Source organism: Oreochromis niloticus, linkage group LG16 (genome assembly GCF_001858045.2).
Source record: "Oreochromis niloticus isolate F11D_XX linkage group LG16, O_niloticus_UMD_NMBU, whole genome shotgun sequence".
NCBI classification, from domain to species: domain Eukaryota; kingdom Metazoa; phylum Chordata; class Actinopteri; order Cichliformes; family Cichlidae; genus Oreochromis; species Oreochromis niloticus.
In genome coordinates, this window is record NC_031987.2 from 32,386,826 (window position 1) to 32,398,905 (window position 12,080).

Sequence of the window (12,080 nt, forward strand, 5' to 3'; positions counted from 1 at the left end):
GAAAAATGTCATGTGTGTCGTTCCGTCACTAATGAGCAGTGTTGGGCAAGTTACTTTCAAATAGTAATTCAATTATAGTTACTAGTTACTTCTTCAAAAAAGTAACTGAGTTAGTAACTGAGTTACAATATTCTAAAAGTAATTAATTACTTGGAAAAGTAACTATTGCGTTACTTAAAAAAAAAAACAAAGAACGTTTAACCCTCTGGCGTCCAGAGTATAATTGGCCATTTTTTTACTACTCTTGATTTTCTCTCCACATTTTACCTTTAAAAACTATTTGCTTTGCCTTGTTTGGTATCATTCTTTTTAGCACAACCTCACGTGCCTGAATTTACAGTTATGTTCTCATTTTGTCATACTGTATAACCAGAATTGATCTAAAATCAGACAAAAAACATAAAATCAGAGTAGAAAAAGTTATATTTTTACTGTAACAACCATAAACATGTTTAATGAATCATATTTTATAACTTCAAATGCAAATATTAATTGTCAATTTTAAAATCCTATGCACAAGTTTTGCAAACAACAAAGTTATTTGCATCCATTTACCTTTTACCCTTTTTTTAAATAACCATTTCAAACTATTTACAGAACAATCAGCTGTTCTTCAATAAGATGCCACACAAACTATTTGTGCCACTCCAAAAAAATCATTTCTGTCCACTATAAAGGAGAACATCACAGCCTGATACCTGCAGGTCTGACAACAGCAGGTGTATCACTGCTGTTTCTACCTGGAGACAGCAGTCGCCTCATTGTTCTGACACACAACACAAAACTATCCACAACACTACACACTAACTACACAAGACAACACATTAACTACACACTCCAAACACGCTAAACGTCACAAATCTCACATCTCAAAACTCGCTCTCTCTTTCTCTCTCTCTCTTTTCCTGCTCTCTCTCCCTCTCTCTTTCTCTCTCCCTCTTTCTCTCTCTCCCTCTCTCTCTCTCTCTCCGTCACTCCTAAAACTTCCCCTGTTTTGTTTTGTTTTTTTGCTCATAAGCAGAGAGTGCTTGCTAGCGCTAACGTGGCGAAACTATTGAGGAAAAAACGCCGCGTATATATCGTTTATCATGACTCTGGTTTTACGTGGCCTATCGACACAATTTATAAACTAGCACCTTGTTGCTTTGTCTTTAAGTGGTCATGTGATCGGCTTACCACGACTACTTTATTCTTCCTCAGTCAAACAGCAGCACTCATGCGATTGTTTTGCCTCCTTAGCTCCAGGTGTTGTGCTAGACAGTGATCGTGATTACCGTCCGCGGGAGCGCGCAGCTGCTTAAAGCTGTAGCGCCCAGATTACTTACAGCTACTTCCTGCAGCTGATATAAGATGCGGTGAACTGAACACAGCTTCAACTGTTTGTTGAAAAATAGTAACGGACCGCGTTACCTTGTTAGTAACTGTAACGGCGTTGTAACGATAGGAATAGTAATTAGTTAGATTACTCGTTACTGAAAAAAGTAACGCCGTTAGTAACGCCGTTACTTGTAACGCCGTTATTCCCATCACTGCTAATGAGGGCGCCTCCTGTGCATCAGCCTGCTGTTCTGCACTCCTAATGGTCTTCAGTGGAAATCACAGAGTGACTCAGGTCAGCACACACACACAGAGGTCTAAGGTCAGCATTGTGAAGGTGTGTGCAGGGGTCACTGTCTCAGCCTTGCAGTTTGATGCCACATGTTCTGCTGCCCTCGAGCTCTGCTCCAGATGTTTTTAATTAGCACCCAAAGCTGAAGCGACAGCAGTCAGCCTTTCAGTTCCAGATAGCTTAAAGAGTGTGAATCCATACAGTGTGACATGAGCATGCTGGTAAAAAGGGCTGTGATTAAATTACACACTGGCAGCTATGTCAGTGAAAGCAGACGGGCAGATGGCTGACAGCGGGACAGGGAGGCGGAGGTGCGACAAACTGTTCAGTGATTGTGCGCGTGGCTCTGGGCACTACAGAGTCTTGGAAACATTAGTAAAGAGCAGGTGATGTGGAGTATTTCCCTCACTCGATGTTCCCTCTGTTAATGTTGACTGATTATTGAGTTTGTTGCACTGAAATCCTAAACTGTTGGCAGACAGACTGTGAGACAGCTGGCCTTTTAGGCTGTGTTAAAAGCTTGGTAATAGTTTTCATATTAGTGCTGCTTCCTCAGAGCTCTGGCACAAGTTGTAAGAAAACCCCCAACTTATATCTCCTGAGTCCCAACTCTGTTAACTCTCCAACCCCCACCACCCCATGCAATATGATCTTCTAACAAATGAATAAAGTTTTATTTTTTTCTCTGTGTCTCAAGTAGATGTTTTACATGTTGGGTACCTCCTTAAGTGTATCATTTAATCTATCACTGACTGGCAATAATCAATGCAGAGGAGTATAGAAGACAGTTTTCACTATGTGTATATGAACGAGTGGACACTGTGGGAAGGCTGTGCAGTGTCGGAGGTACTAGAGATTAAAAATGCTTTTTTTGAGACAGCCATAATATGAACTGACACAATTTAGAAATGTTAGTTTTCTATAAAACGTTTATTAAAGTGACTACAGACCACAGTAAGATTATATTAGCAGACATTTATTAATATATAAAATGATTATGGTGTAATTTAAATTGATATTGTGCCTGTTTTTGCTTTGTTAATGATGTTTTCAGTCATGTTAACTATTGTTTGGTCTAAACGAATGAAAGGAAGGAGACAAAGGAAGGAAGCAGCTTGATGGATGAAGGGCATTATGAGAGGAAAGGAAGACAGCTGCAGAAATCACAAATATATACAGATATTTCACATTTATAAACTGCGTGTAAAAATATATTTGTTCTTGAAGTCTTGAACTTTGCTTGAAGTCCTCCAACTGTCTGTGTGATCTTTTTTTGGGTCACGCTTGCTCCGTGTGGGTTTTTTCATTTTTACCCAATGCACTGCATACATAGAGCTGCATAATACTGATTATTTAGAATGCTCAACTCAGTTAGGGGTCAAGTTCAGTGTTAACTGGCTTTATCTTCAAAATTACAACAAACAGCTTGCAAATGACCGCCACCTCAGCCTCTCCGTTAAAGGGAAATGTGCCAGAATGACAAGAAAATAGTGTGAGCACCAGTGATGGGAATAACGGCGTTACAAGTAACGGCGTTACTAACGGCGTTACTTTTTTCAGTAACGAGTAATCTAACTAATTACTATTCCTATCGTTACAACGCCGTTACAGTTACTAACAAGGTAACGCGGTCCGTTACTATTTTTCAACAAACAGTTGAAGCTGTGTTCAGTTCACCGCATCTTATATCAGCTGCAGGAAGTAGCTGTAAGTAATCTGGGCGCTACAGCTTTAAGCAGCTGCGCGCTCCCGCGGACGGTAATCACGATCACTGTCTAGCACAACACCTGGAGCTAAGGAGGCAAAACAATCGCATGAGTGCTGCTGTTTGACTGAGGAAGAATAAAGTAGTCGTGGTAAGCCGATCACATGACCACTTAAAGACAAAGCAACAAGGTGCTAGTTTATAAATTGTGTCGATAGGCCACGTAAAACCAGAGTCATGATAAACGATATATACGCGGCGTTTTTTCCTCAATAGTTTCGCCACGTTAGCGCTAGCAAGCACTCTCTGCTTATGAGCAAAAAACAAACAAAACAGGGGAAGTTTTAGGAGTGACGGAGAGAGAGAGAGAGAGGGAGAGAGAGAAGAGGGAGAGAGAAAGAGAGAGGGAGAGAGAGCAGGAAAAGAGAGAGAGAGAAAGAGAGAGCGAGTTTTGAGATGTGAGATTTGTGACGTTTAGCGTGTTTGGAGTGTGTAGTTAATGTGTTGTCTTGTGTAGTTAGTGTGTAGTGTTGTGGATAGTTTTGTGTTGTGTGTCAGAACAATGAGGCGACTGCTGTCTCCAGGTAGAAACAGCAGTGATACACCTGCTGTTGTCAGACCTGCAGGTATCAGGCTGTGATGTTCTCCTTTATAGTGGACAGAAATGATTTTTTTGGAGTGGCACAAATAGTTTGTGTGGCATCTTATTGAAGAACAGCTGATTGTTCTGTAAATAGTTTGAAATGGTTATTTAAAAAAAGGGTAAAAGGTAAATGGATGCAAATAACTTTGTTGTTTGCAAAACTTGTGCATAGGATTTTAAAATTGACAATTAATATTTGCATTTGAAGTTATAAAATATGATTCATTAAACATGTTTATGGTTGTTACAGTAAAAATATAACTTTTTCTACTCTGATTTTATGTTTTTTGTCTGATTTTAGATCAATTCTGGTTATACAGTATGACAAAATGAGAACATAACTGTAAATTCAGGCACGTGAGGTTGTGCTAAAAAGAATGATACCAAACAAGGCAAAGCAAATAGTTTTTAAAGGTAAAATGTGGAGAGAAAATCAAGAGTAGTAAAAAAATGGCCAATTATACTCTGGACGCCAGAGGGTTAAACGTTCTTTGTTTTTTTTTTTAAGTAACGCAATAGTTACTTTTCCAAGTAATTAATTACTTTTAGAATATTGTAACTCAGTTACTAACTCAGTTACTTTTTTGAAGAAGTAACTAGTAACTATAATTGAATTACTATTTGAAAGTAACTTGCCCAACACTGGTGAGCACAGAGAAAACCCTGCCAGACACACGATGACCAAACCCAGAGGGATTTGGGATGAAACTTTTAAAATAACTCTGAATGGTTTCGGCCTGTCTGAGCCTCCAGCAGGAAAACCACTGTCATCCAGGAGCTCCACCCAGTCAGGATGTGCTGAGAAGGAAACCCGGGGTCCTCCTCCACTGAACACAGGCTGGAATACAGGAAGGAAGGAGACAGTTTATACACCAGTAGATTAAACGTTTATGGCATTAATGTCTTCCTCCTAATAATCCCATAATTACTACAGACATTATTTTTATGTAGTGAAAAAGCAGCGCACGAATGAATGCTATGTGGCTTATTAGTAATATGGTTTTGTATAGAATAACTATTTTATGAAGTGGTGAAACTGGTTTCTTTACATCAGTGATACAGTATCACAGGTATAACATCAAAATGTACTTAAAGTACTAATGTGAAAATACCCAGTTCCAGATTCAGAGGCACCCCTGCCCCCATATCTATGTATCTTTAATTCTTTTCTCCGCCTTTTTTAAACATTTAATTAGAAAATTTTCATTCTATCAGACCTAAAATGAAAATATATTTAGCGTATAAATCATTGCAATCTTTTTTTTTTTTTTTTTTTTTTTTTTTTTTAGCAGGGTTTCTTGAGATTTACAGTAAAGCAACAGATGCCACAAAGTATACTGTCAAGGTACAAATAATTGAATTTTGTATGATTGCCCTGAAGATGAAGAGGCTGAGCCACTCTGAGCTGATGGTTGGATTGATGACGCCATCTAGTGTTAAAAACACACATATGTAATTTAAACTGCTGACCATGTGTTGCTTTAGCTTATTTTAGAGATCAGTGGACTACAAGCATTCAAGACTTCAGTATTTCTGTGGGCTTTTCAGCTATATTTATTTATTTATTTACATATTTATCCGATTATTTTACTTCCTAATTTTTCAGAAGAAGCAGGCGTATCTGTATTCTTGATGAACTTTACTTCTCACCATCATTTAAAAAATGTCTTCTTTATTTTATTTCTTTAGTTTCACACTGCTTTTTTATTTCTTTGTAATCCCTGCCCTACCTCCTGCTATCCAACACAAAGTGACAGATCATAAGACATCACGCATCTTTGCATATATTGTCATGGTCTGTGTGCAGCAGGCAGGAATGGAGGACCCAAGTGCAGGACTCAAGACGGCAAAACTAAACTCAGCTTTATTTGCTGGATGCCAAAAAGAACAGAAAACTAACTAGACTGGGAATCATGACAAGGCTTAACAGGCAGACAGAACACAGCCAAGTATGAGGGTACAACACACACAGAGCAAGGAAAACACAGGGCTTAAATACACACAGGAGCAATGGGAGGGAGACAGGAGAGAAACACCGCTGGGACAAATCAGACCTAAAGAGACAAGGCAAACAGGAAACAGGACAGGGACTATCAAAATAAAACACTCAACAGGCACAGAGGCATGGACTTGACACTGAACAAAAGGAACACAGAAACAAAACCTAAGGACTGGAAATCACAGATCAAAGAACTACTAGAGCTAGAAATACAGAACCATAAACCAAAAGACTAGTAATGATAAACCACGATGAAATCAAAGCTCAACAATAATAGAAAAATCAAAACACTGGGTCACGACCCAGGACCGTGACATATATAGGGTACAAATAGTCTGGAAATCATTGCTCGTTTTAAATGTGCATTTTACAGAGTGTCCTCAGTTTTCCAATGGGGTTGCATATTTTGTCAGTGCAGACTGAAATATTATCCTCCTCAACTTTATTTCTTTATTAACTTCTTCACATCTTTCTCTATTCTATTTATTTATTTAAGAAAAAGCAGGAGTACAGTTCATCTTTACCATCTCCACCATTTTCAAAAATTCGAGTTTTCTGCATACTTATCATAATGAAGGAAGCAGCGAGTGGCTGGATAAAAGCAGCAAATAAAAATGAGTGATTTATACAAATTCTTTGTACTTAGAGGAAGCTGATTTCCACATTCGTACCTACTTTAACTTCTTTGATAAGCAGGATGTTAAACTTATTAAACTTCATATGTTGACTGGATCTATTTTCTTATTGGTCTTTGTCATAATTATACTCTGACATATTCAATGTTTTAAAGCTAATTAAAGAAAGACAGCCAGCACTCTCTGATCTTATTTGGACTTTGTGAAGTGTTTGGACTTGTTGTGAATCTTTCTTCACAGAGATGGCGTGTGACTTTTCTTTGGTGTGGGTGAGGCTGACCTGGCATAGGTATCAACTCATTAGGGTTTTATCATTGTCTGTCCTCTTGGCCTCATTACATACACCCCAGTTAAACTCAAGAGAAGCTTCTGATTATTTCAAGGTTCACATAAAGCTCTGACTGATTTTCACTGTGGTGTCAGAACTTTAGATTCAGCTTTATACCATGGTTTGTGTTGCTGTCTAACAGCTCCTGATTCATTATGAGCAGCTTGTAGTAACATGACAGCCCAATGAATATGTCTGTAAGCCTCTGGGTTCACTATGAGTCAAGTCAATGGGAATGAAGGATCCCTGTTACATCCCTAATCCTTACAATTGTGTGTGTAAGGTGTGCAGCAACATCTCCTCAGGTGGACAGGGATGGTCAGAATGAAAGTGCTGTTTGTGTAAATAAAGCAGTTTATAAGGGTGGTGGTGTAAAGTATACTTTACACCACCACCAGGTAATATATTACCTTACTGATTTCTGACAGGCTGCATAATGAGCAGACGTCCAGGACAGCTTCCTGTTGTCTGTGCAACATTATTTAAAGAAAAACATTCTGTCTCAGGAAGATGCTGAAAAACAAGTTCATACATTTGTTATGTAGACTGGATATTACCAAGTTGTTCTAAAAGGCCCACAAAAGCCTTCAGCTTCTCTTCATGTTAGCTGCCCTCTTACATCCAGCATTGAATTTAACACTGTTACATCCTTAATCCCAAATGATCTAAAAGACCTTGTCATTTGTCCCAGTAGAGAGCTTCGCCATCACACTGCCAGCTTACTTGTGTTTCCTGTAGTATTTAAAATTATAATGGGAGGCAGAGCCTTCAGGTTTTAGGCCCCTCTCATCTAGATCCACCCTGGTTTCAGGAAACAGACACTCTCTTTAGTTTTAATAATAGGCATCAAACTTTCCCTTTTGATAATTCTTATAGTTAGGGCTGGATCAGGCGACCCTGAACCTTGTGGTTATCCTGGTATCAGGCCAGGCTGCTGGAGTCTTCTTTAACTTGTGAATTTATACGTCATTAACTTTTGTCTGCTATTTCATGTACCTTGTATTTTGGCCAGTTTTTCCTACTATATAAAACTGAAGTAGTTATTTTTGAGAGTCAGAAAGAATGCTTAAAGTTCAATTCCCAGGTTTACTCCCAAATGAATGACCACCAACCGAGCCAGAAATCTTGTAGACGTAGGTGAAAACCTGAATCTTACCAGTCACAGAAAGACTGACATTTAACCTACTATCACTTTAACATTCTGAGAAATGATTGTCATGATCAGAATAAGTTTGGTTGACTCAGAAGCGAACTTGGAGTTGGGAACACGTTTAACAGGTTTATCTACAAAAAGTGTGAAGGGGTTTGGTGATGGGGCTGACAGAGCAGGGGCAGCTGGGCTGATGATGGAACAGGCAGACAGTGATGGCTTCCACAGGGAGGGTGTTTCAGGAACTATCAGTGTTACCACTAACAAAGCTGTTTAATCAGCAGAGGTGGGAAGTAACAAAGTACAAACACTCATTTACATGAGTAGTTTTTTTTCTGATTACTTTTTACTTTTAGTTCCTACATTTTAAACAAGTATCTGAACTTTCTACTCCTTAAATTTTCAAAACGGGCTCATTACTTTTAGTTTAAGTGGGAGTTATTATTTCACATCACTGCAACACCGGAACGACTGCAGGTGGCTGTAAGGTACGGTTATGTTACTTCAGCATCTAGCTAGCTGTACAGAAGACGAGTGAGCATAAAGGGAATAACATGTTGTTTCTATTAGTTCAACAAACATCAGCAACACACAAACTGTTCGTGTTCAGTTTGTTGCAGAGTGTTGCTAGCTAAAGGTCCAGAGAGCTGACTTCACTCAGAGATGGAGAAAGATAAGAAAGACAGGAGAAGAAGAAGAGAGCTTAGATGTAAAGGACTGCTCAGTGGGATTTGATAACCTGGAAATTTAAAGCACATGTAAGTCCTCATGTTTTAAATCAAACATCAGGTCTGTACATGTGACATTATGTTTTTTTCATATCATGAAACCTGCTGCAAAACAAACTTACTTAAAGTCTGCATGAAAATCCTCTGCAGGTTAGTGCAGGATAAACAGGTTAGTTTGCTGCACTGTGATGGATTTAAAGTAAAGAACAGTGTGTGACTGGTGCACAGTGGCTGTGGTCTCATGGTCAGAGTTAGGTTAGATCAGGTGAAGCAGAGAGACATTTGAAGTTAAGCTGATGATGTTTAGATTCATTGACTGAATTCCACCTTCACACCAACTTTATACTGGAAAGAAGTCAGGTTGATTACCTGACAGGAAGACCACAATATGTGCGTCTTCAACATTTTGTGTCTGACAAGGTAATGAGCAACACAGGGGCACCACAAGGGACCGTCCTCTACCCTCACTCTTCACCCTCTACACCACAGACTTCAGCCACCACACAGAGACCTCCATCTTCAGAGGTTTTCTGATGACTCTGCGGTGTTTGGATGCATCAGCGAGGGTGATGAGTCAGAGTACCGGGCTGTGGTTGACTCCTTTGTCACGTGGTGTGAGCAGAATCATCTGCAGCTCAACATGGCAAAGACCAAAGATTTGATTGTGGACTTTAGGAAAACCAGGAAAACCTTGACCCCTGTTTCAACCCAGGGTCAAACTCCCAACTCTTGAGCCACGATCGCCCCTAATCACTAGTATCTGTACTTCTACTTAAGTACAGAATGTGTGTACTTATTGTCACCTCTGATAATCGGGTGCAGAGTGGAAGGCTGAGGGCTTCCTTAAATGCACAGATGGGTAATGAGCTTAAGGAGAGCAGGTGCACCAGACAGAGATCTAGTGAGAACTGGAAGGACGACATGATTCCAGGAGGACCCCACAGAGACAGTAAGACCTGCTCACTCACACACACATTCACAGCAGAGGAATGAGCGGGAGAGGGAGGGGCAAGGGAGAAACAAAGGAGAGAGGAGGAAAGGAGGAAGGAAATATGGGGACCAGGGACATTAGACACTTGGAGGATGTTCATTCAGCCTTTTTACTTTGTGGGAAATAAACAAACCACAGATATGACCCCAAACCATTTAATGTTACGTAGCTGGACATTCTTGCTTGATAAAAAAGAAAAATTATTCACATTCAAGACATTTTTTCCCAGATCGAGTAAATGAAAAAATATGGAACTATATTTTTAAAACAAATACCTACATAAATCTGAATATGCAAAATAGTCTGCAATTAAAAGTGAAATTTTGCAGAGCCATTGCACCTGGCTGATTGAAGGAAGCATGGCAAGAGTGCTGTCGGTTAAAACTGTGGAAAAGATTAAAGAACTAATTTAAGCTGTAAACCCAACAGGGAGTGTACAAATCCAAATAAAGCAGGAAGATTAAGAAAATAATAATATACCAGTAGATAGGACACTGCAATATGCCTTTGATATCTGAAAAATGCACAACAGAATAAATGAAAAATAACTGCCAGTAGTCAGTGTGACAGAAATAGAGGAAATGGATTTATGTCCAGAAAAGCCAAGAAAACCCAGCATTGATAGCTAAACAGAAGAAAACAAGGCTACAGGGTGCAGAGAGAAGCAGTGGTGGACTGTGGATGACTGGTGCAAAGTGATGTTCACTGATAAATTTGCTAAGGAGATGATGCTGGAACTTTTGTGTGGTGCCATTCCAGTGACACGTGGAACAGGCATGACTACTGGAAGAAAAGAATGAACTTGCCCACTCATGATATGGGTTTGCATGTCAGGGAAAAGCCCAGGGGAGCCATTACCTCAACTGTAGGTGCACAGCTTACAGATTTTGGACACTTTTGTTATTCCACTGACAGAAGGTAGACTCGTTGAAGATGATCATGCATTTTGCCAGACATCAGTTCTAAAGCTTTTCTCGGGAAAGGAATATCACCTGAATGAAATGGCCCACAAACAGTCCAGATCTCAGTCCAGCTGAACATTTATGTTGGAAATTGAAGGAAATGATCCATGATAAGACTGCATCCTTCCTGTGACCTCTATTTCAGAAGGTTGGAACCAGCATGATGGAGAACATTGTTTTTAATTAGCATAGCCCAAAGAGTTCAGGCTGTTATAAAAGCCAGAGGAGATGGAGCAAAGTGCTAACAGTATTTACTTTTTAAATTTCATTTATGATTCTATTCTCTTTTTATGCTCCACCCCTGGTTCACTGTGTCTCTTTCACGCTTTGCATCTCCAAAGTGTGAAAGAGACACGCATGCAGAAGTTGCAGTAAGCTGCAGTACCAGCAGAGGGAGATATTTTATTTCAAGCCAGCAGGAAAAGCATTGAAAGAGACTTTACTACACACTTACATGTACATACATATCAGCCACCTAGCTTGATCCTTTTTGGTGATTAAGGACCCTGGAGTGTACTTCATGCCTTCCTCTGCTCTGCTGGTAATGCAAATTCTGTCCACTCGGGTTTTTCCTGCTTTGGAGAGGCAAAGAGTGAAATGGACACGGTGAACTGGCCTATCTATTACACACTTTGCTGTGATATTGGATTGTGCTGGGTTTTTTCCTTTAACGAGGAACAGTTACACAGTTGTAATTAATTTCGAGAGATGTTTGACTTAGAAGGAAAGAAAAGGATCTCAAAATACTTGTTATTAATCTCTGTCTCTCTTCCACAGCATGTCTTTATCCTGTCTTCCTTCTCTCACCCCAACCGGTCACAGCAGATGGCCCCGCCCCTCCCTGAGCCTGGTTCTGTCGGAGGTTTCTTCCTGTTAAAAGGGAGTTTTTCCTTCCCACTGTCGCCAAAGTGGTTGCTCATAGGGGGTCATATGATTGTTGGGTTTTTCTCTGTATCTATCATTGTAGTTGTCGACCTTACAGTATAAAGCACCTTGAGGCGACTGTTGTTGTGATTTGGTGCTGTGTAAATAAAATTGAATTGAATTGAATTGAATTGAATTGAATTGAAAATCTGCCTCAGAAATGTAGTTCTTCTGAGCAAAGTAACCAGAACACAGCATGAAGACATTTGAAAAGGGAGATTCATGTTATGAAGAAAGACTCCTTCATTCTGTGTACAGCAATTTGGTGAACAACAGTTGCTCTGTAGTGCAGGTGTAGGAAGCTTTTGTCACTCTGACCCAGGAGACAGAGAGAGACAGATTTGCAAAACACCGTGGGATATGTAGAAGTTCAGTTCTCAACACCTGTTCGTCTTTCTCTTCTTTA